This window comes from Mirounga angustirostris, unplaced genomic scaffold (assembly GCF_029215605.1).
Source record: "Mirounga angustirostris isolate CCGP_5_RB_7025 unplaced genomic scaffold, mMirAng1.0.hap1 SCAF_9, whole genome shotgun sequence".
In the NCBI taxonomy this organism is placed as follows: Eukaryota; Metazoa; Chordata; class Mammalia; order Carnivora; family Phocidae; genus Mirounga; species Mirounga angustirostris.
Window position 1 is genome coordinate 18217426 of NW_026991717.1, and position 20351 is coordinate 18237776.

The following is a 20351-nucleotide window of genomic DNA, read 5'->3' on the forward strand; positions in this document are numbered from 1 at the left end:
TTCCTTCGAATTAATTATCTTAAAGACACTCATTCCAACAAGAGTCTGTGGTTTCTAAGTTTAAATAAGATCTGCTGATAAAGTTTTTAAATAATTTCCAAAAACATGAAAGCAGCATTGTTATAAGAATGCCCCTAAGTGGGCGCCTGGGTGGCTCAGTTGGTTAAGTGACTGCCTTTGGCTCAGGTCATGATCCTGGAGTCCCTGGATCGAGTCCCGCATCGGGCTCCCTGCTCAGCAGGGAGTCTGCTTCTCCCTCTGACCCTCCCCCCTCTCATGTGCTCTCTGTCTCTCATTCTCTCTCTCAAAAATAAATAAATAAAATCTTAAAAAAAAAAAAAAAAAAGAATGCCCCTAAGCTGGGGCGCCTGGGTGGCTCAGTCGTTAAGCGTCTGCCTTCGGCTCAGGTCCTAATCCCAGGGTCCTGGGATTGAGCCCCACGTCATGCTCCCTGCTCGGCCAGGAGCCTGCTTCTCCCTCTCCCGCTCCCCCTGCTTGTGTTCCCTCTCTAGCTGTCTCTCTCCCTGTGTCAAATAAATAAATAAAATCTTTAAAAAAAAAAAAAATGCCCCTAAGCTGTCATTGGACATACTCAACGTATGTGACTCTGTGGATGCCAATCTTATTTAAATTTTTTTTCCTTTTGGCTATGCCTTCAGAGTTTGAGGCATGTTCGTAATAAAATTGGTGATGGAAAATTCTACCCTTTTTAGGGTGGATTTGAGTCCTGGATTCCATGAAGCAATTCTGTATCAAGATCTTAAGACAATTCCAAAATAGGAATTTCAAAAGATATGAATGAAAACATATAATTGGATTTGCTTTGCTGGCTGAGGACCTTGACTGACAATATTTGCTTACATACCTTCTGAAATTTTTGCTGAAATTTTAGTTACGTTATTTCATGATCATTCTTTGTAAATTATGTATATTTCTCTACAATTTTATCAACTATAGGAAATCATACACAAGAATTTGAAGATGCTTAATAGTCTGGGGCTATTTAATATGTGAGCTGCTAGTCTTCTGTCAGTAATCTCTCTTACCGGATATTCCCATCGCTTGCATCCACAGAGATAATTATAAGGCACTGGGGGGAATTTAAATTCTGTTCAGCGTGTGATAAACTTCTGGCGGTCTTGGATTTCACATTTTCTTTTTCAAGGATTTGTGAGTCGTCTCGAAGTTCTAAAACAGTTGTAATTTTGATAAATTGAAATCATAACTTGTGAGGTTTTTTGCAGCTGCAAGTCTAGTCTGTGGTTGCTTAACAAGTGAGACAGTTTAAGGGATTCATTAATTAATTCAAAGAATATTTACTGAACACCTACCATGAATTAGAAACTGTGAGGTGCTTGGGCTATGGCAGTAAATAAGGCAGTCAGTACTCCTGTTCTTGTGTTTATTTTCTAATGGGAGGCACTGACTGTGGTTTAATAGGTAAATCAATGAATAAATAAAATAAAGATCGTGGTAAATGCAGGGAAGGAAATAAATGGGATCCTATAATTGAGAAAATGTGGTCCTATTTAATTAGAGTGTCCAGGAAAGCCATTGTGAAAATATGATCGTGAAGTTCCAAAAGACAAGAATGAGCCCACAGTTTGAGGAGCTGGGCAAGGGATATTCTTGGCAGAGGTAATAGCCAATTCAGACTCTCTGAGGGAAGAAGTAATTTGGATACTTTCTTGGACCAGCAAGAAGGGCAAGGTAATTGGATTGTCAGAGGTGGACGAGAGGCAGGCCAGGGGCTGATGGGGGGACTTCACTGCTAGTGAATGGTATGTAAGATCTGATGCATATACATTAGGGAAGCCAGGGCAGAGTTTTGGACAGGCAAGGAATATGATCTGGCTTGCATTTTAATATCATCTTGGCTTCTGTGTAGAAAATGTATGGGAAGGGGGCAGAACGGAAGCAAGAAGGCCAGTTAAGGAGGCTGTTGGGTGAATTCAGGCAGGAAATTATAAGGTGCTGAGCTCAGTGCAGAACAGTGGAGGTAGAGAGAACACATTTGGGCAGATTTTGCAGTGTGGTCTGTCACGATTACTTAGCCTTTGTTCTCTGTTTATCTCTACCCTGTGGAGGAAATGACAGCTTCTAATGGTATACCCAGATTTGGCCATTAGCCAGTTCATAAAATATCATCGATAGTAAAATAAAAGCCTTTGTTATATCCTTTTTTGTTCTAGTAAAAAAAAATTTTTTTAAGGGTTTAAAGGGTAAACTTTCTTTTTACCTGTCTGTGAACATGTTTCAGCCCACCTGTGGAAAGCAGGCCGTTTATCTAGACAGACTGCTTATTGGCAGGCAGAGTGATCGGTCTGCATTTAAAAACACAAGTACAGTATTCAGTGTTAAAGAATTCTAATTCTCATGTCAGATAAGTGGGTTAAGCTTCTTCTTATGGAGATATTAATTTACATGTTTGTTATGACTTTAGAATATATGTAGAATTTGATCCCAGTTGTCACAAGTAATATCTAAGAGGTTGTATCATTTGGTAATTGCTGTTAGCCCAAAAGGATGAGACATCTATATGCTGTTGTTAGCCCTTCTTCAAAATGGACTGATAGGTGATGGAAAAATGAGTTGGTTTTTATTTTTTTATTTGACCAAAGAAAGTAGTCCTGCCCATTTCCTTACTCTCCCTCCTCAGAGTCTCTTTCTCTGTGCTAGATAACAAACACACATACTGCGTTTGCAATTGTTTCTGTGACAAAACTACATCAATTTAAAACATTTATATTCAGGATTTACGCTTAGAGTATTATGTGGTATAATGAGCTAAGAATTATATTTATTGTTTTCTGCCATGCATTATTGAATTATACTGGATATTTCGTTTAATTACTTGAGGCGCATGTTCTTTTATCTTTTCTTTTTACAGATGATTTTTTTAAACATCAAGCCAGTGATCTAAATATTTGAGTGAATAACCCAAGTTGCACAGCTGATAAATAATAGGATTATGCTTTAAACCTATATCTACATATCAGAGTATGTCTCTTCCTTCAAGAGAAAGAGAATGAATATAAAGAGAGACACTTAGTGTATATAGAATGGAATTTGGCACTGCAATATTGTCTTTTATTTCTCTGTGTGCTCTTCCTAACCCAGTGCGCTTTGGAGCTCAAATTAGAGCTGTTTTTCATGGTACCGGAAAAAGCCAGTGCTTGAAAACACCAAGCCTTGTTATTGACTCTCTGTGGTCATTGGCTTGGCATGGAGTGGGTGGCTTCCTTCCCATTCCCACTTAAATTTTAGGTTAGGTCAGTGTGTATCAGCAGAGTGATGATTTAAAGGGGACTTACTGTTTTTTCTTTTGAAATTGGCACTCTAATGTTATTCTTATGCTTAGTATAAATAAGTCCTATGTGGCAATAATGAAATTATTTTCAGGATATTCTATAAGTAGCTGAAAAGTTTTAAGGTATTGTATATTTAGTATAAAAGTAAACAGTAGGAACAACTGTGAAGGTAGGATTATTCTAGGTACATTAAGGAAATAAAGTGTACACACTGATGTTTACTGCCTGGGGTGTGGTGTGGGGACAGGGAGACCAGCTGAAAAGAGTCAGATTCTACTAGTATTCCAGAAAGAATGCATTGTAACTCTACATCAGTAATACTAGATTAATTTCAAGGTAACCTAGCAATAACTATTTTTGAAGGTGTCCATGTTAAATTTATTAATGATAAAATTATAGAAATGTTATTAAAAGGGAAATGTAATGATGCCATATTTTTAAAAAGCCTTCAGAAAAATACAAGTAGTGCATTATGAGAAATAAAAACAGCTAAGGAACTGATTGAATTATATAAATTTTATACCAAGGATAATTATTCTACTTATTTCTAATGTCCAGAAAATCAGTACTTGGAATTTTTAGAATGTTGCTTTAATGTGCATTTTATTTTTAACTTTTAGGAAGAATTTTATTTTTGAAAATAATATGTGTTACTGTTTTAAGTTTTTATTTTAACGTATGTGAACATTTACCTTTTGAGTTATGTAACCACCACCAGAATCAAACACAGAGGAGTTCCTGTACCCCCTAAGATTGCCCTGTGCCCCATGTATACACACCAGCCTTCACCCACCCCGTAGGACCCACATAAGTTTTTTTTTTTTATGTTTTATTATTTATTTTCTTCTTACTTTGCGTTTAGTTTTCAGTTCTTTTTCTGATTACTTAAGGTGGAAGCTTAAGTAAGGATTTTGAAACTTTCTTTTCTACTATAGGCATTTAAAACTTTAAATTTTACACTAAGCCCTTCCTTAACTGCATCCCATAAATTTTGATATGTTGTATTGTTTTTATTTAGTCAAAAATGTTTTCTAATTTTCCTTGTAATTTCTTTTATTCATGGGTTATTTAGAAGTATGTTGTTTAATTTCCAAATATCGGTGATTTCCCAGCCTCCTTCCTGCATACATTGTATGATTTCAGTTCCTTTAAATATAAGATGTGTTTTTTGGTCTAATGAATGGTCTGTATGGAGAATGTACCATGTACACCTGGAAAGATTGTGTTTTCTGCTATGGTACTCTGTAAATGTCAAATTAGGTCCGTGCGGTTTAAGTCTTTCGCATCCTTGCTTACGTTCTGACCAGATGTTCTATCAGTTATTGGGAGTGATGTGTTAAAATCTCCATCCATCATTGTTGAAATGTCTACTTTTCCTTTCTGTTCTGTCAGGTTTTGCTTTATGTACGTTTGGGTTTTTAGGGTGCATATAGTTATAAATTGTTATATGTTCCAGAAGCATTAATCACTTTACTGTCATGAAATGTTCCTATTTGTCTCTGAATAATATCTCCTGTCTTAATGTCTAACTTTTCTGATATGAATATAGCTAGTCTGTCACTCCTGTTTTTTGCATGGTATGTAGTTTTTGCAACCTTTTTACTTTCAACCTATATGTACAGTTACATCTAAAGTGTGCTTCTTAGGGGTGTCTGGGTAGCTCAGTCGTTAAGCGTCTGCCTTCGGCTCAGGTCATGATCCCGGGGTCCTGGGATCGAGTCCCGCATTGGGCTCCCTGCTCCGAGGGAGGCCTGCTTCTCCCTCTCCCCCCCAACCCCCGCTTGTGTTCCCTCTCTCGCTGTCTCTCTGTCAAAAAATAAAATCTTTAAAAAAATAAATAAAGTGTGCTTCTTAAAGATAATATATTGTTTTTTAGGGCCATCTGACATTCTTGTTAGATTTGCATTATTTTGTTTACTAAATTTACTGTAATTGTTGGTATGGATATATTTACATCAGCCATTTTGCTATTTGTATTTACACAACTCATATCTTTTATGTTCCTCTGTATCTCCTTTATTGCCTTCTATTATGTTAATATCTTTTCATCTTTAACTGGGATGTAATTGACATAAAACATTATATTAGTTTCAAGTGTACAACATAATTATTTGATATTTGTATATATTGCAAAATGATCACCACAATAAGTCAGTTAACATCCATCACCATAGTTACAAAATTTTTTTTCTTGTGATGAGGACTTTTAAGATTTACCATCTAGGGGCGCTTGGCTTGCTCAGTCAATGGAGTGTGTGACTCTTGATCTTGAGGTTGTGAGTTCTAGCCCGATGTTGGGTATAGAGGTTATTTAAAAATAAAATCTTTTAAAAAAAAGATTTATTCTCTACAAAGTTTCAAATATACAATATAGAATTATTAACTATAGTCACCAGTGTTGTACATGAAATCCCCATGACTGATTTTATAACTGGAAATTTGTACCTTTTGACCCTCTTTTCCCATTTTGCCTATCCCACCCCCACCCCCACCACTGTTCTGTTCTCTGTATCTATGAACTTTTTTTTTAAGATTCCACATATAAGTGAGATCATATGGTATTTGTCTTTCTCTGACTTACTTCACTTAGCCTAATGCCCTCAAGGTCCATCCATGTTGTCACAGATGGCAAGATTTTATTTTTTTTTTTTATGGCTGACTAATATTCCATTGCACATTTTCTTTATCCATTCATCCATCAATGTATACTTAGGTTGTTTCCATATCTTGGCTATTGCTGCAGTGAACATGGGGATGCATATATCTTTTTGAGTAAGTGTTTTTGTTTTCTTCAGATAAATGCCCAGAAGTGGAATTGCTAGATCATATGATAATTGTATTTTTATTTAATTTATTTCTTGAGGAACCTCCATACTGTTTTCCATAGTAGCAGCACCAGTATATATTCCCAGCAAAAGTGCATGAGGATTCCATTTTATTCTCACCAACACTTGTTATTTCTTTTTTTTTTTTTTTAAGATTTTTATTTATTTATTTGAGAGAGAGAGAATGAGAGACAGAGAGCATGAGAGGGAGGAGGGTCAGAGGGAGAAGCAGACTCCCCGCTGAGCAGGGAGCCCGATGCGGGACTCGATCCTGGGACTCCAGGATCATGACCTGAGCCGAAGGCAGTCACTTAACCAACTGAGCCACCCAGGCGCCCCATTTCTTGTCTTTTTTAATATAACCAATCTAACAGGTATCAGGTGATATAACATTGTGGTTTTGACTTGCATTTCCCTGATGATTAGTAAAGTTGAGAATCTTTTCATGTGTCTATTGTCTGTCTGCATGTCTTCTTTGGAAAAATGTTTATTCCAATCTGCCCATTTTAAAATCAGATTGGGATTTTTTACTCTTGAGTTGTAGGAGTTATTATTATTATTTTTTATATTTCCCCCTTACCAGATATATGACTTGCAAATATTTTTCCCACTCATACATTGCCTTTCATCCTGTTGATGGTTTCCTTTGCTGTGTAGAAGTTTTTTAGTTTGATATAGTCCCGCTTATTTATTTTTGCTATGGTTGTCTCTGCTTTTGATGTAAGATTCAAAAAATCGTCACCAAGACCGATGTCAAGGAGCTTACCGCCTATTTTCTTCTAGGAGTTTTATGGTTTCAGGTCTTACGTTCAAGTTTTAATCCATCTTGAGTTTATTTTTGTGTATAGTGTTAAGATAATGGCCAGTTTCATTCTTTTAAAGGTGGCTGTCCAGTTTTCCCAACACCATTTATTGAAGAGACTATTCTTTCCTCATTGTATATTCTTGGCTCCTTTGTTGTAAATTAATTGACCATCTATGCATGAGTTTATTTCTGGGCTCTCTATTCCGTTCCATGGAATTATATGTCTGTTTTGTGCCAATGCCATGTTTTTTGATTACTATTGCTTTGTAATATAGCTTGAAACCAGGGGATGTGATACCTCCAGCTTTGTTCTTTTTCAAGATTATTTTGGCTTTTTGGGGTGTTTTGTGGTTCCATACAAACTTCAGGATTTTATGTTCTATTTCTGTGAAAGATGCCATTGATATTTTGATAAGGATTCCACTTAATCTGTAGATTGCTTTGGGTAGTATGGACATTTAAAAAAATTTTTTTAAATTTTATTTTATTATGTTATGTTAATCACCATACATTACATCATTAGTTTTTGATGTAGTGTTCCATGATTCATTGTTTGTGTATAACACCCAGTGCTCCATTCAGTACGTGCCCTCTTTAATACCCATCACCAGGCTAACCCATCCCCCCATCCCCCTCCCCTCTAGAACCCTCAGTTTCTTTCTCAGAGTCCATCATCTCTCATGGTTCATCTCCCCCTCCGATTCCCCCCCCTTCATTTTTCCCTTCCTACTATCTTCTTTTTTTTTTTTTTTTTAACATATAATGTATTATTTGTTTCAGAGGTACAGGTCTGTGATTCAACAGCCTTGCACAATTCACAGCGCTCACCATAGCACATACCCTCCCCAATGTCTATCACCCAGCCACCCCATCCCTCTCACCCCCCACCACTCCAGCAACCCTGTTTGTTTCCTGAGATTAGGAATTCCTCATATCAGTGAGATCATACGATACATGTCTTTCTCTGATTGACTTGTTTTGCTTAGTATAATACCCTCTAATTCCATCCACGTTGTTGCAAATGGCAAGATTTCGGGGTTTTTTATGGCTGCATAATATTCCATTGTATATGTATACCACATCTACTTTATCCATTCATCTGTTGATGGACATCTTGGCTCTTTCCATAGTTTGCCTATTGTGGACATTGCTACTATAAACATTGGGGTGCACATACCCCTTCAGATCACTACATTTGTATCTTTGGGGTAAATACCCAGTAGTGCAATTTCTGGGTCTTAGGGTAGCTCTATTTTCAACTTTTTGAGGAACATATACTGTTTTCCAGGGTGGCTGCACCAGCTTGCATTCCCACCAACAGTGTAGGAGGATTCCCCTTTCTCCGCATCCTTGCCAATATCTGTCATTTCCTGACTTGTTAATTTTAGCCATTCTGACTGATGTGAGGTGGTATCTTATTGAGGTTTTGATTTGGATTTCCCTGATGCCGAGCGATGTTGAGCACTTTTTCATGTGTCTCTTGGCCATTTAGATGTCTTCTTTAGAAAAATGTCTGTTCATGTCTTCTGCCCATTTCTTGATTGCATTATTTGTTCTTTGGGTGCTGAGTTTGGTAAGTTCTTTATAGTTTTTGGATACCAGCCCTTTATCTGATATGTCATTTGCAAATATCTTCTCCCATTCTGTCGGTTGTCTTTTGGTTTTGTGGACTGTTTCTTTTGCTGTGCAAAAGATAGGGATTGCATTAAATGTGTAGATTGTTCTAGGTAGCATTGACATCTTCACAATATTTGTTCTTCCAATCTATGAGCATGGAATGTTTTTCCATTTCTTTGTGTCTTCCTCAATTTTTTCATGAGTGTTTTATAGTTTTCTTAGTACAGATTCTCTGCCTCTTTGGTTATATTTATTCCTAGGTATCTTATGGTTTTGGGTGCACTTGTAAATGGAATCGACTCCTTACTTTCTCTTTCTTCTGTCTTCTTGTTGGTGTATAGGAATGCCACTGATTTCTGTGCATTGATTTTATATCCTGCCACTTGACTGAATTCCTTTATGAGTTCTAGCAGTTTTGGGGTGGAATCTTTTGGGTTTTCCACATAAAGTATCATATTATCTTCAAAGAGTGAGAGTTTGACGACTTTGCTGATTTGGATGCCTTTGATTTCTTTTTGTTGTCTGATTGCTGTGGCTAGGACTTCTAGTACTATGTTGAATAGCAGTGGTGATAGTGGACAACCCTGCCACGTCCCTGACCTTAGGGGGAAAGCTCTTAGTTTTTCCCCATTGAGAATGATATTCGCTGTATGTTTTTCATAGATGGCTTTTATGATATTGAGGTATGTACCCTCTATCCCTATACTCTGAAGAGTTTTGATCAAGAAAGAATGCTGTACTTTGTCAAATGCTTTTTCTGCATCTATTGAGAGGATCATATGGTTCTTGTTCTTTCTTTTATTAATGTATTGTATCACGTTGTTTTGAGGATGTTGAACCTTGCAGCCCAGGAATAAATCCCACTTGGTCGTGGTGAATAATCCTCTAATATACTGTTGGATCCTATTGGCTAGTATTTTGGTGAGAATTTTTGCATCCATGTTCATCCGGATATTGGTCTGTAATTCTCCTTTTTGATGGCGTCTTTGTCTGATTTTGGGATCAAGGTAATGCTGGCCTCATAAAATGAGCTTGGAAGTTTTCCTTCCATTTCTATTTTTTGGAACAGTTTCAGAAGAATAGGTATTAATTCTTCTTGAAATGTTTGGTAGAATTCCCCTGGGAAGCCATCTGGCTCTAGGCTCTTGTTTGTTGGGAGATTTTTGATGACTGCTTCAATTTCCTTAGTGGTTATAGGTCTGTTCAGGTTTTCTATTTCTTCCTGGTTCAGTTTTGGTAGTTGATACATGTCTAGGAATGCATCCATTTCTTCCAGATTATCTAATTTGCTGGCATAGAGTTGCTCACAATATGTTCTTATAATTGTTTGTATTTCTTTGGTGTTGGTTGTGATCTCTCCTCTTTCATTCATGATTTTGTTGATTTGGGTCATTTCTCTTTTCTTTTTGATAAGTCTGGCTAGGGGTTTATCAGTCTTATTAATTCTTTCAAAGAACCAGCTCCTAGTTTCATTGATCTCTTCTACTTTCGTTTTGGTTTCTATTCCATTGATTTCTGCTCTGCTCTTCATTATTTCTCTTCTCCTGCTGGATTTAGGCTTTATTTGCTGTTTTTACTGTAGCTCCTTTAGATGTAGGGTTAGGTTGTGTATTTGAGACCTCTCTTGTTTCTTGAGAAAGGCTTGTACTGCTATATACTTTCCTCTTAGGACTGCCTTTGCTGTATCCCAAAGATTTTGAACAGTTGTGTTTTCATTTTCATTGGGTTCCATGAATTTTTTTTAATTCTTCTTTAATTTCCTGGTTGACCCATTCATTCTTTAGTAGGATGCTCTTTAAGCCTCCATGAGTTCTTTCTGACTTTCCTCTTGTGATTGAGTTCTAGTTTCAAAGCATTGTGGTCCGAAAATAGGCAGGGAATGATCCCAGTCTTTTGGTACCAGTTGAGACCTGATTTGTGACCTAGGATGTGATCTATTCTGGAGAATGTTCCATGGGCACTAGGGAAGAATGTATATTCTCTTGCTTTAGGATGGAATGTTCTGAATATATCTGTGAAGTCCATTTGGTCCAGTGTATCATTTAAAGTCTTTATTTCCTTGCTGATCTTTTGCTTAGATGATCTGTCCATTTCAGTTGAGGGGGGTGTTAAAGTCCCTTACTATTACTGTATTGTTGTCTTTGTGTTTCTTTGATTTTGTTATTAAGTGGCTTATGTAATTGGCTGCTCCCATGTTAGGGGCATAGATATTTACAATTGTTAGATCTTCTTGTTGGATAGACCCTTATTTAAGTAGGATATAGTGTCCTTCCTCATCTCTTATTACAGTCTTTGGTTTAAAATCTAATTTGTCTGATATAAGGATTGCCACCCCAGCTTTCTTTTGGTGTTCATTAGCATGGTAAATGGTTTTCCACCCCCTCATTTTCAATCTGGGGGTCTAAAATGAGTCTCTTGCAGACAGCATATTGATGGGTCTTGTTTTTTAATCCAATCTGATAGCCTGTGTCTTTTGTTTGAGGCATTTAGCCCATTTACATTCAGGGTAACTATTGAAAGATATTAATTTAGTGCCATTGTATTGCCTGTAAGGTGACTGTTACTGTATATTGTCTGTGTTCCTTTCTGGTCTATGTTACTTTTAGGGTCTCTCTTTGCTTAGAGGACCCCTTTCAATATTTCTTGTAGGGCTGGTTTCGTGTTTGCAAATTCCTTTAGTTTTTGTTTGTCCTGGAAGCTTTTTATCTCTCCTTCTATTTTCAGTGACACCCTAGCTGGATATAGTATTCTTGGCTGCATATTTTTCTCGTTTAGTGCTCTGAATATATCCTGCCAGTCCTTTCTGGCCTGCCAGGTCTCTGTGGATAGGTCTGTTGCCAATCTAATGTTTCTACCATTGTAGGTTACAGACCTCTTGTCCCGAGCTGCTTTTGGGATTTTCTCTTTGTAAGTTTTACTATTAGATGTCGGGGTGTTGACCTATTTTTATTGATTTTGAGGGGGGTCTCTGCTCTGGAGGAGCTGAGAACTTGGGCCCCCACTCCTCAGTGAGCCCCCAGAGAAAAGCAGTCAGTCACTCCCGTCTCCCCAGTCTCTGGCTGCACTCCGTGCTCACCCAGGCTGTGACTGAGCATTTCTATCTCTGGCACCCGACACTGTTTGGAGTCTCCAAACCCAGCAGATTCCTGTGGTGCCCTGCCACGCTGCTTCTCCCTGGGGAGGAAGGGGAGTCTACCTGGATCTGCCGCTTGTTGGGTCCCTGCTGGAAGAGCAGTGGCCCGACTGTGCCACGGATCACAGTTTATGGCAACCCCGAGCTGCGAGCACACTCCTGGGCTCCGTTTTTGGAGCCGGCTTCCCCGCTCCTACATTTGGGAGCTCTGCCGCACTTGGGCACCCCCAGTCTTTCTGTGACCCCGAGGGTCCTGAGACCACACTGTCCCAGCGAGTGTTCCACCCTTTGCCTAGCTACTGGAGCAACGTCCCTCAGTGGAGCCGACTTTTAAAAGTTCCGTTTTTGTGCTCCGCTGCTCTACCACTTGCTGGTAGTCAGCTGACAGAGGCTCCCTCCCACCGTGATCTATCCTCCCAAATATCGCCTCAGATTTACTTCTCCGCATGTCCTACCTTCCAGAAAGTGGTTGCTTTCCTATTCAGAGAGTTCCTACTATTCTTTTCTTTGATCTCCTGTTGAGTTTGTAGGTGTTTAGAATGGTTTGATACCTATCTAGCTGAATTCCTGGGACCAGACGAAATTTAGGTCTCCTCCTCCTCCGACATCTTCCTCCTCCCCTCTCTAGTATGGTCATTTTAACAATATTCTTTAAATTCATGAGCATAGTATATCTTTCCATTTGTTTGTGTCTCCCTCAGTTTCTTTCATCAGTGTCTTACAGTTTTCAGTGTACAGGTCTTTGACCTCCTTGATTAAATTCATTTCTAGGTTTTTTTCTTTTTGATGCAATTGGAAATGAAATTGTTTTTTAAATTTCTGATAGTTCATTATTCTTCTGGATTGTCAAATTTGTTGTCATGTTATTGTTCATAGTATTCTCGTATGATCTTTTGTAGTTTTGTGGTATCAGTTGTAACTCTCCTCTTTTATTTCTGATCTATTTATTTGAGTCCTCCTATTTTTTCTTGGTGAGTCTAGCCAAAGGTTTGTCAATTTTGTTTATCTTTTCAGAGAACCAGCTCTTAGTTTCATTGATCTTTTCTATTTTTAATCTCTCTATCATTTATTTATGCTCTGATCTTTATTATTTCCTTCTTCCTATGAACTTTGGGCTTCATTTGTTCTTGTTTTTCTAGTTCCTTAAGATATAAAATTAAGTTTGTATATTTGAGGGTTTTTTTGTTTCTTGATGTAGGCATTTTTTGCTATGAACTTCCCTCTTAGAACTGCTTTTGCTGTATCTCATAAGTTTTGGTAGGTTGATTTTTCATTTTTTCATTTTTTTAAAATTTATCTTGATTTCTTTTTTTGACTTATTGGCTGTTCAGTAGCATGTTGTTTAATTTCCACATATTTGTGAATTTTCCAGTTTCCGTCTTGTAATTGATTTTTAGTGTTTTTTTTTTGAGTCACTGTCATCATACTTTTCTTCTTTGAACTTGTTCTTTTTAGTTCATTCGTTCATCCCTTCCCTCCCTCCTTCCTTCCTCCCTCCCTCCCTTCCTTCCTTCCTTCTGTTCCTAGGCCCAGTGTGGACCTTGAACTCATGACCCTGAGATCAAGAGTTGAATGCTCTACCCAACTGAACCAGCCAGGCGCCACTCTTTTTAGTTCTTTCAGTGTGTTTATTATGGCTGATTTGAGGTAACTATCTGCTAAATTCAACATCTGGATCCCCTTAGAATCATTTTCTATTTACTCCTTTTTTTCCTGAGTATGGATTACACTTTCTTGTTTTATTGCATGTTTTGTAATTTTTTTAAGTGGATGTTTTAAATAATATATTAGTAGTAACTCTGGATTCTGGTTTTTCCCCCTACCTGAGGATTATTGCTATTTCTTTTTACTTGTTTGATATTCATAGTAATTTGCCTGGACTAAAAATATGAAATCTCTTTCCTCCACAGTATGTGACCATTGATGTCTCTGTGGGGGTTTTTTTCTCCTTATTTTTGTTTTAATTTTTAAGCCTAGCTTATTAGGAATTATTCCTGTTTCTGTATAGCTTGGCAGTTGAACACCTTGAGGTATGACTTCTATCCTCTGTCAGTAGATCTGTGTGTGGGTTTAAGAAGCCCATTTAACATTTAGGCAGTTTCCAGATGTACCTTATTTTTTTCTGTTGGGCTGTGTCTTTTCTCCTGTATCCATGTGTGCAAGCTCTCTGTAAACCTAGAATTTGTAAATCGCTTGACCCCTCTCTGGTCTCCCCTGTGTTTGCTCATGACTTCCTCTCAGTCTGATATATGTAGAGAGTCTATCAAATATCTTCCCGCTTCATAGCCCATACCTCCTTGTTAAATTTCTGGCCTATCTGCCCAATTCATTCCTTGCCTCAACCAAGAACATCCCTCAGCCTCATAAAATCATTAGCCTCTCATGTTCACTTGCAACCAAGATTATTACTAATTATTAAGTACTGGGTGTGGGTTTTTCACCTTTTGTTCTAAATCATGTCAGCCCCCTCCAGCAGTGAAGCTGCTGGTTGTTTGCACTCTGCCCTGCCATATTAGAGCTGTTATACTAACCAAGTGGGGTGGAAGGATGCGAGCCACCCCAAGTGAGCTTGTCACATATTTCTGCTCTTCTGATTGGAAGTGTCGTAGTTTTTCATGAATATATGCTTTTCCATTTGTTGAAAACTTTTGGTCAGTTTCCAGAGTACTGAAATGGTTGCTTTTGACAATTTTCTGTAATTTTATAGTTACTTTCTGGGCAGAGGATTTGGTAGCTTCCTCACTCCATCTATTGGAAGGTCCAGCTTTTGTTTTTGTTTCTTTTTTGGTTATGGTTTGCCTGGCATATGTTTTTATCACTTTATATTTAATCTATCCATGTATTTAGATTTTAAATGGATTCCTTTTATACTAGGATCTTCGGTGTCCTCAGGCTATTTGCTTTTAATGTTATTATTGACCTTATTAGATTTAGGCTTACTGTTTTATTATTAGTTTTCTGCTTGTTGCCTCTAATTTTGTCTCTTTATTCCCTCTTTCCTGCCTTGTTATTATTCAAATATATTTTAGTATTCTGTTTGAATTATTGGCTTTTGGGGCTTATCTCTTTTTATTTTATTTATTTTTTGAAGATTTATTTATTTATTTATTTGAGAGAGAGCGCACAATCTGGGGGAAGAGCAGGGGTGAGCTGAGTTTGGAGCACAACTTAGGGCTTGACCCAAGATCATGACCTGAGCTGAAATCAAGAGTTGGATACTCAACTGACTGAGCCATCCATGTGCCCCTGGGCTTATCTCTTTAAAATTTGTTTTATTTTAGTTTTTCCATTAGAAATTACATTATACATATCTTTCAAAATCTACTTGGAAATTCCTTTTGCTTTCCTCCACCAACTTATGTGTTATACTTATCAGAAGTAGTACATCTATATACATTGAAAATCTTATCAGATAATGCTATGATTTTTGCCTTCAGCAGTCATGCATATCTTGAAACACTTAAAAGGAGAAAAGTAAATAGTCTGTTATATTTACTCAGTTATAATAACTCTTACATTTGAAGACATAATGGCTTAACTGAGAAAATTTGGTGAAAGACATAAATTTATAGATTTAAAAAGCTCAGCTAAGAGGGCCTGGCTGGCTCCATCAGTAGAGCATATGACTCTTGATCTTGGGGTTGTGGGCCCCACATTGGGTATAGAGTTTACTTAAAAAGCTCAGCTGACCCCAGCTAGGATAAATTCAAAAAAGTCATTTACAGGTACATCATAATCAACCTGCTAACAACTAAAGTTAAAGAATAAATCTTGAAAGCACCTAAAGAAACAATGATTCAAATAGCTGTAGAGTTTTCCTTGGACATCATGGAGGCTGGAAGACAATAGAACAGCATCTTTAAGTACTGAGAGGAAAGCATGGTCACCCCAGAATTCTGTATCTAATGAAATTAATCTTTAGGAATCACAATGATAGGAGGACACTCCCAGGTGAAGGAAAACTAAGAGAATTTGTTGTCAGCATACCTGCTCTATGAGAAATGCTAAAAGTTTTTCAGTCTGACTGAACTGATAGAAGGAATCTTGGATTTTCAGGAGTGAAGGAAGAGTTACTTAACGAGCATCCTGTTGTTCTGGCCTTGGTGCCATCTTTAGACTTGACCACTTTTGCTAGATTTACATTTGACTGAGAGTTTTCAAGTTTTTAACTTGAGCCCACACTTTGGATTCTGTTTCTTTATTTCTGCCTGATATATTGCTACCCCAGGCTTATTTCCTATTTTTTGTATTTAAGTTAGAATCTTAGATAAATTTTGACTCAGTTGCTTTCTAAAAAGGTACTTCCCCTACCCCCACAAAAAAAAAAGAAAGAAAGGAAGAAAGAAGGAAGAGAGAGGGAAACAAACAATAAAAGACTTAAAGATAGAGAACAAACAGAGGGGTGCTGAAGGGGAGTGGGTGGGGGATGGGCTAGATGGGGGATGGGTATTAAGGAGGGCACTTGATGTAATGAGCACTGAGTGTTGTATGTGGGTGATGAATCACTGAATTCGGCTCCTGAAGCCAACATTGCATATGTTATCTGACTAGAATTTGAATAAAAATTGGAAAAAAAATGTATTTTTGTGTTGGCTGAGCTTAAGCAAGTATATTTTTTAATCAATTATTGAAGTTAAGATGCCATATTTAGTCCTAGATTTGCAGCCTAGTATGAAATGGTCATGAAAATTATGGTTGAGTCTACCTGAGAAGCTATTTAATTTTTATTTCTCTCTTTCCCACATACTTTCACAGTTTGACAAAATCATTAATTTTCCAATCACATTATAGACAGTATTCAACTCAGTACTTTAATTGGAATAATAGCTTAAGTTTTTTTATAACAATTGAAAAGGCCAAAATAGTAAGCTACTGAGAATAATGTCCTTTTTTTGTACTCATTCATTTAATATGTGCAGTCCTGCATGTTTCAGATTTAATAAAATGCTTTTATTCATCTCACACAGGAAGTAAGAAATGTCAGCTTTTCGTTCTCCTTCCCATTCCTCAGTACTTTGACCTTTGGTACTGACATTATGTGTTTCCCTTTTTTGGTCAAAAGTGTTACTAATTTTAATATCTGAAATATGTGTGCCTGTCTGCCAAAGCAGAGTGTAAATATTGATCTGTTACCACTGTAAAAAGTAAATCATCACGTTATGGAAAATTTAGACTCATAATCACATATTATTTCCCCATCTCACAATACAATAAGGCAATGCCAAATTGAAATGGTGGGCAGCTGGGGCGCTTGGGTGGCTCAGTCGGTTAAGTGCCTGACTCTTAGTTTTGGCTCAGGTCATGATCTCAGGGTCTTGGGATCGAGCCCTGTGTAGGGCTCAGCGCAGAGTCTCCTTGTCCTTCTGCCTTCCCCTCTATCTCTCCTCCCACTTGTGACTGCTCATATGCTCGCTTGCACTTTCTTATAAATAAATAAATAAATAAATAAATAAATAAATAAATAAATAAATAAATAAATAAATCTTTATTAAAAAATGGTGCGCAATTGCAAGCTTTAGTAATTTTTGCAACCACATCAAAACACTTCTTTACACATTTAATTATTTTGTAACTAATGATTAAAATAATTCCTTTTGCTTGCTCCCATGTGATTTTTAATAGATTTTTCAAATTTCTTTCAATATGTGGTTTAATAGATACTGCAATTCAGAAGTATTGATATAATTTTAATTTTTTCGTAAAAAAAAATTAAGTTTTTAGCATTGGCATCACCATACTTAGAGTATAATAATCTAGAAGCACTAACATTATCTTTGACCTTTTTTTTTTTTAAAGATTTTATTTATTTATTTGAGACAGAATGAGAGAGAGAGAGAGCTCATGAGAGGGGGGAGGGTCAGAGGGAGAAGCAGGCTTCCCGCCGAGCAGGGAGCCCAATGCGGGACTCGATCCCAGGACTCCAGGATCATGACCTGAGCTAAAGGCAGTCGCTTAACCGACTGAGCCACCCAGGCGCCCCTATCTTTGACCATTTTTTATTTTACTATTTTCTGTTTCTAGTCAAGCACCCCTGATGCTTTTCTTAAAATATCTCTGGAATTCTTTAAATTTGTCACACTGCCTCTGTTCTAGTCAAATGTCTACTTGTTTTCTCAGCCTAGACTCTCCTTCCATTCCACTGCTTCTTGTATATCCATCATTCTAGTTTTTTCAAAAGAGTGCTGTTATTCTCTGTGAATCTTCAGGAGATGTCATATTCTCACTGCTGTGAGTCCAAGTCTCTCTACCCAGAATTCATTATCACTCACGTCTGCATGAAGGCCTTCATAAGGAACTTATTTCCTACTCTTCTCCCATGGGCGTCTTTGATACTGGTTGGGCTCCAAATAGCCGGTTGTGCATGCTCATTTATATTTCACTTACGTGCCTTTCCTGATCTTTCAGCCCCACCCCCAGCCCCTGCTGGCAGCGCTGTATCCATTTTCCTTTTCAGCTTTTCAAGTGCTGGTCTCCTCCAGCACATTTTGCAGAAGTTTCTCCCACCCCTCATCTACCTCTTCTTTCTCTGACCTTCCTATCACACATCATCTCTCTCTTTTTTTTTTTTTTTTTAGGATTTTATTTATTTATTTTAGAGAGAGATCAAGAGAGCACATGTGAGTCGGGGGAGGGGCAGAGGAAGAGGAAGAGAATCTCAAGCAGACTTTGTACTGAGCCCAGAGCCCAAGGCGGGGCTCGATCTCATGACCCTGATATCATGACCTGAGCCACCCAGGTGCCCCACACATTGTCTCTTATATGTATGGGAATTCTCAATGGTGGAGACCTTGTCTTATTCTCTCTGCACCTGGCCCCGTGGTGTGTAGCTGATTGTTTGCACTTCTGTCCCATTTCATTCCTGTAGTAACTTTATAAAGTGAGGTGAGGAAGGTTTCTTGTTGCTATTTATCCAGTGCTAGGACATGATGATCCTTCCCTCAACTCCCTCCCCCCACACATCCCAAATTAGAGGCATTTTTTGTGTGTGAATTAGATAGGTAGATTGGCAAGCATACCTAAATGAAATACTGTGCTAATGGAACCAAGAATGAAATTGACTCCTGTGTGCATCAGTTAGGTTCAAATAGAACAAAACCCCATTTAAGCATCACAGACTGTTCCCTGAATCCTTCCTGCCCATATTCAAATGCATATGTTGCTCAGTATTGGGGAAATTGGGCAATAAAGTATGAATTTCCCAGCACAGATCCCTTGTAATATTATAAAAATAATTAGAAATTAATATATTTTGCACTTGTATTACTTCCATTAAAAATAGTTACTAAAAATGCTCTGGGTAACAGTCTCTAACAAAGATTGACAAACTTTTTCTGTAAATGGCAAGATAGTAAGTATTTTTAAGCTTTGCAGGCCACATATGGTCTCTGCTATATATTCTTTTTTGTTTTTGTTTTTGCTGTTTTTTTGCCACCTTTTGGAAATAGAAAAACCAGTCTTAGCTTGCAAACAGTATAGAAGTGGGCCACCGGCCAGATTTTCCTGTGAGCCCTAGTTTGCCAACCCCTGGTCTGTAGCAGTAAGAAAAGGTAGTCTGTGTAATTGGGCATCCAATAGGGCAGAAGATTTTCTGTCCGGTAGAGAAGACATTGCTAATACTAACCCAACCCCTAAACAAACTGGGATGTGCCCAGGGGGTGCAATAAAGTGGCCGGAACATGGAAAACCTTACCCTGAGGGGAATGGCTCATGGAACAAGGGCAGGATTAGAGAAGGCCAAGAGACAGCCTCCGTGGTCTTCAACTTGGAAGTTCCATAATGTGGAAGAAGTAGACTTGCCCTACACAGTGCTTCCTTTGGTACCTTGAGTAGATTGTACTGTCTTCACAGAGTAAATGTCCGTTCCCTAGAGATTGCTTAGCAGAGCTTACTCGGCTCAGAGAGGCTTCATGGCAGTGATTTTTCCTGAAAAGGATGAAGTACCTTGTAAAGAACTTCCCAACCTTTAGACTTAGTGATTTGGCGTAATACAGGGACATATTGTAGTCACCATGGAACAGATTACAACTATAGGTATCATTAATGAGGGAATATTAAAATATAAATGGAAGGACTTCATTTGGATGAAATTAAAGTAAATCTTCATAGGATGTGTATACTTTGAGTGGGTTTTTAAAAAAGGAACCACATGGCTGAACAGTATCCAAAAATGTTGCCTACCAACAATTTTCATCTTACTATATTCTTTGCCATTGTGAAAATTTCCAAAAGACATCAACTCTCAGTCCAGATACTTTTCTGTCTAGTTCATATAAACAAGGTGCACTTGCTGGGATACTATAATTTGTTTTTAAGGCTCCTACTACTTACCTAGATAGAAGGTAAAATCACAAAAGTATCAAAGACCAGGTACCTAGAGGTGACCGTAATTGTTCTTTTCCCACACGAGCAACAACTTTTGATTCATCAAGCAGCAGAAACCGGGGTAATAGACTTCTGGCTCATATTCACTACTTTGTGTCTCTCCTTTCTCTAGGCGAGCACTCTTCTCCATTAAAAAAAAAAAAACAAAAACTCTAGCAGGCTAATTTAAAGACACCTACTTCTGTTGGATTATTTGCATACTTCGGCATTCACGTCTGTGGAAATTGCTACAGCTACTGATTTTATTTGTTTTGAACTGTTAACAGTATTGATTCATT

At 37.8% G+C, this 20351-nt stretch overlaps 1 protein-coding gene across 5 annotated transcripts in view; it reads left to right on the top strand.

Annotated features, from left to right (window-relative positions):
• Nucleotides 1-20351, top strand: part of LRRC28 (leucine rich repeat containing 28) — a 166342-nt gene that overhangs the window by 87077 nt on the left and 58914 nt on the right. The gene's annotated exons all lie outside the window — the stretch shown is intronic.